The 5,389-nt window shown below is 42.2% G+C and overlaps 1 long non-coding RNA gene across 1 annotated transcript; it reads left to right on the forward strand.

Annotated features, from left to right (window-relative positions):
* Positions 1-1,082: 1,082 nt before the first annotated feature.
* LOC112847155 (uncharacterized) lies at positions 1,083-4,797 on the forward strand. The gene is made up of 2 exons (XR_003220535.1): positions 1,083-1,223; positions 3,275-4,797. It is a non-coding gene; the product is annotated as an uncharacterized LOC112847155 (long non-coding RNA).
* Positions 4,798-5,389: the final 592 nt, after the last annotated feature.

The raw sequence follows: 5,389 nt of genomic DNA on the forward strand, positions 1-5,389 counted from the left end.
TCATAACTACACCTGTAATAGAAAAGGTTAATATGATGACAAACATCTTTAAGCAGTGATGAGAATAATGAAAATGTGATGAGAGGAACACAAAAACATACAGAAAATGGATTAACTATACTAACCCTACATGCATATACACATACAATGATACTCATAAAGACCAGACAGCATCTTAAGCATGAGATTCTGTTTGTCATCTTGTCCAAGTCACTAGTAAGATGAAAGTGATACATAGACTAGTGGACTGAATATTATAGGAGGACAGATGACTGCATCATAGAGTAAAACAGAATGCTGATGAGGGGTCTTAAATGAATGAGCTGAGTGAGCTGATTGTGAGTTTCTGGTGTGTGAAGAAGTTTTACCATGGCACACATTTGGTTACATGAGAAGAAACTTATTATGTGATGAGACAACAGGGTTATGCTGTATGTTGTGTGTGGCTGATTGGATAAATGTTTGAGATTAAACTGGCTGTTGATTTGTCTTTTGTTACTAAGTTGAGCCTGCCAAATGGGTAGGTACGATTCATCCCCCTGGCAGGAAGAACACGTGTCATGACTTAACAAGGCCTTTCTTTCCTTTGCTTTCCTTTATTTTCTTTATTTTCTTTTTATTTTGTTACTTTCATGGTGCACTGAAGGTTTCGTTTGATAATTTTTCTGTCATCTAAGCAGATCTGAACATTGAATAGGAAGAACTACATAACATGTTGTTGCGAACATTTGAAAGTGAGTTTCTCCAAATTTAAAATGGGCTCAGAGGAAAGCCACTTATTTGGGACAATTAGAAAGTAAGTTCCTGTCCAAAAGCATTCAACGAGGAAATCCAGTCTAAATTCTTTTTCTTTTTGAAGTGTCGTCGGTTTTGCTGAGCGTGGAAACGAAATGCGATGATAATTTCCACTATCAGCAAAAGAAAGAATCGCTGAGTGAATGAGTAAGAATTTTAAATAAATGGGGAACTGACTGACTGGTAAAAGCTGACAAGACTGACTGACTTAACACCATTGTGTGAAGTTAACCCCCACCTGACAAAGGTCTGGCTGTATCTCTGTGTGTGTCTCTTGTTGCAGGAGCAGAAGGAGACCACGGGAGGAAACTTGGGTCACAGCAGCGTTGGAACATGAGAACCTGAGTGAGCGTGCCAGGCTCCATAAGTGACAGCGCAGAGGAGGTCCAGCGATGGACTTGTGGTTCTGTGAACAGCACAAATGCCAGGTGACTGTGAAATAACTAACAGCACTTTTTCCACAAGTGAAGCCAGTAACTTACTATCCTAACAGATTAGCTCTAGTTGCTTGTGCTTTACCTCCATGTGTGAGATCAGTATGTGCAGCAACTTAAGCTGTACAATGTTTCAGGAAATAGTTCATTTCACCTTTTGACACTGTTAGTTCCACACGAGGTCGATGTTTTACTACTGCAGACTAAAATTACATTTCTGTCACCTACAAGACGCTTGTCTTTAATGTTACTGTTACTCTCACAACCACACATAACCATAAGTGGTGCACAATTCTGAATCCATCAACCCTTTTTGCCAACGAATGAAGAGGGCACTCCTCATGAGTGTAGAGAGCACGTGGAAACGTAGTGTAAGCCGAGGGATGACTTAACAGATGTGCCACTCGTTGAGGGAAAGGTTTGGTTTGTTGATGGGTTGAGTTTTACAACAGCAGAGGGACAGACTAAAACAGGTTTTACTGTAGTAGATAGTGAGAAAGTTATCTGTGCAGGACAACTAACATGTTTCATATCTGCTTAAGCAGCAGAGATAGTAGCTTTAACAGAAGCGTGTAAAGCTGCAGAGAGACAATATACACTGATAGCCAATATACATTTGCTACATTACATTTCTTTGTAGTGCAGTGGGTGAGACAAGGTGTGACAGCCTTTACAGGGAAACCTGTAGAAAACGCCAAACTGTTGCAAAATCTGCTGGAGGCAGTGTTATTACCCAGTAGGATTGCCATTTGTAAATGTGCAGCACACATGTGAGGGAAAGATCCAGTTGCATTAGAGAATGCTTTTGTAGATAAGATCGCAAGAGAGGCAGCTTTAGGAAAACATGGTGTTAACATTTTAGCAGTGCAACACCAGCAGATGTTGGCTATTATGTGAGATGCACTAGCAGACATGCAGGCCCACTCATCTACTGCAGGACAACAGTTGTGGCTCACAAAAGGAGCGAGCTTGCAGGATGGTGTTTATTATCTGTGCGATAAACCAACACTGCCTTAGAATTTATATAAGACTGCTGCTATTTTGAGCCATGGGCCATGCCATGTCTCAACAGGAGGGAGATCATGGCAGCAGTAGTGCAACATTTTTATACTCTAGGATTTAATACCTTTAAAAAAAATCTTGCAGGTCATGTATGATATGTTGCAAGCACAATTCTCGGGGTAATTTGAGACCTAAGAGAGGGAAATTCCCCAGATCCAGGGCAGGGATAGCTCAGTAGGTAGAGTGTCTGCCCCATGATCGGAAGGTCGGGGGTTCGACCCCACTGAACGGCTACCCTGAGGTACCCCTGAGCAAGGTACCGCCCCTACACACTGCTCCCCGGGCGCTGCACTGGTGGCTGCCCACTGCTTCACTGGGTGAATGGGTTAAATGCAGAGGAGTAATTTCCCTTCGGGGACTAACACAACACACTTTACACTTTACTGTACCCATTTCAAGTTATTCACATGGACTTTATAGAGCTGTCCAACTGTAATAACTATAAGTACTGTTTAGTGATAGTGTGCCCTTTTTCAAAGTGGGTAGAAATCGTCCCAACTAGAAAAGCAGATGCCATTTCGGTTGCCAAAGCAATATGTAAGAATATCATCCCAGAACACGGGATTCCAGAAACCATTTATAGTGATAATGGTCCACATTTTGTAAATGAAGTGATTGGATTAATGGCACAGCATCTAGGGATAACACTAAAACATCATTGTTCATATCACCCACAAAGAGCAGGGTTGGTAGAGAGAACTAACGGAACAATAAAGCTAAGACTCAGGAAGTCAATGGATGAGACAGGCAGGACATGGTTAGACTGTATAGAATTAGTTAAGATGTACATGAGGATTACTCCAACAGAGAATGGTCTGACTCTTTGGGATTATATATGGTAGACCATTTAGAGTTCTAGTCTTCTGTAGTGATGATAGAAAAGCAGAAGAGAGAGCATATTAGCAGATTGGATGCTTAAAATGTTTAAAAGTAAAGAAGTCATGAGAACAAATGATCTGCCAGATGATTCTGTTTCTGCGCAGGAGCAGAGTCTGAAGTCTGGAGATTGGATGTTGATAAGGCCATGGAGAGGAAGTGCTGGTCCAGTCCACGGTGGGAAGGTCCCTATCAGGTGCTGCTGACAACGCCCACAGCAGTGAAGATCGCTGAAAGGAACACTTGGATACATCAAGCGCACTGCAAGAAGGTGACACACTTCCTGGCCGACTCTGGGTGATGGTGAAAAGTCCAGGGTGCAAAGGGGGGAGTATATCTCTAGGACCTCTCGTCTCAATCCTGGTGAAGAAACCAACGGATCCTGAACCCAATTTAGAATGGTTAAGGAATGTGCTGTGCACCTTCTTGTGCCTGTGGACCCAGAGTGGGATGACAGGAGCGCACTGGGACAGAGCAAATCACACCCAGTACCCGCATGGGGTTTTCAACAACTACTGGTGGCAGTTTGTGAACACAACCGCTCACATAAAGAACGAGACCAATGGTTATGCTTGTGATGCCACTGGCTACACATTCTTCTGGACTGTGGCCATATAGCATCACTGAGAGCGAGACAGTTGTTTGGTTGCCTTAGCAACACATCCAGGAGTAAACGTACTTGGAACACTGCCAACTTTTCAACTCCTCTGAACCTGAGTGGACGGTTGATTCACCAGTAGCTGGGAAGGTGAACTGCTCTGGTACGACAGACCTGCTAGTCTGACTCCAAGTATCTGACTTGCTGCAGGACATTGAACAGCTAAACGAACTGGAAACAGGCCAGTTACCTATGTGTATGAAGGGCAATGGATTAGTCCAAGTTGGAGATTTATCATGGAATTTGTGCAACGTCACCTATTCTTTGTGTCCTCTGCAAGAAGGATGCAAACAGAGAAGCCTTTTGTCTACATTTACATCATGAACACTTCTCTAAGCTGGTTGAGGCTTTGAGCTAAGAAGATCAAAACAGCTTGATCCAATTTCCTTTACAAAACTTTTCCTGCGGTGACAACAGGACAGGAGAAGAGTTGTAAATGCAGATAATTCACCAGTTGACTCTAACCCCCACAGGATGCCTATAGTGAGAAGATTTGGGGGGTTGATAGGAGTCATAAAGAAGGGTGTTGACCAGGCTACAGCTTTGAAGTTAGCTGAGAGCCACATGGACAAACGATAAAGTCAACTGATGCGTGTGAATGTCTATGTCTGTATACAGTTGGATTGTAGTGACATATGATTTTTGAGAATGTTGATTCTTCTTGTTTGACTGTTACTTTCAGTTGTTTACTTGCAGAAATATATAATGAATCGCACGACAGGAGTAGATGCACCACAAGGCTGGAGAGCTTGGTTAATGTCTGGTCCTTGGTGGCATCTTCTTTTGAAAATATTAACTCCTGTTTTTGGACTGTTGACATTGATTTGCTTATGTATAGGATGCATTTTCCCTTGTATAAGATCAATGCTAACTAAAATGATTTCTAATACATTTGTTAATTATGTACTTTTACAACAATATGAATTGATTGAAATGAATGACATGACAGAAGCCTGTGTATAAATGACGCCTGCGCTGAAAATGTTAAGCAAGAGATGCATGGCTAAGAATATACTACACAGGAATAATTTGGAGCATAAAAATAACATAACAGGAGGGAATGTTAGAGTGAATTGTTAAATGTTGTCATTTTTATGCTTACCATCTCTACATTGTTTTAACTCTGTGATGAAAGGAATTCCTTTGTCTCTGACTGGCTGGAGAGGCTTTTATTGCAGATACATCCTATCTGGAAGATCTGTTTCTTGTGATGTTGCTTCCTGCTTTTATGACCCTTTTGGTCAGCAGGAGCACACACACACACACATTCTCACATAACACACACACACACACACACACATTCTCACATGCATACAGATGTTTACACATACACACACATAGTGCCTTGCCTTAGAACCATTTGGGGGGTTTTATGGTGGGCGTTGTTTTGCTGTGATGTGTATTGTGTGAACTGTTTTCCCAATAAAAGGCAGCAAGCGGAGGCCGTCGTTGGGGTCATTTTGTGGTAGATACCAACAAGGCCTCCCTTGCAAGTAAATCGATCGATCGCTGACTGTCTTGTTTTCTTCATGATGAATAAGTCTCTAAACCAGCGGGGCTTGTG

Source organism: Oreochromis niloticus, linkage group LG6 (assembly GCF_001858045.2).
Source record: "Oreochromis niloticus isolate F11D_XX linkage group LG6, O_niloticus_UMD_NMBU, whole genome shotgun sequence".
NCBI classification, from domain to species: domain Eukaryota; kingdom Metazoa; phylum Chordata; class Actinopteri; order Cichliformes; family Cichlidae; genus Oreochromis; species Oreochromis niloticus.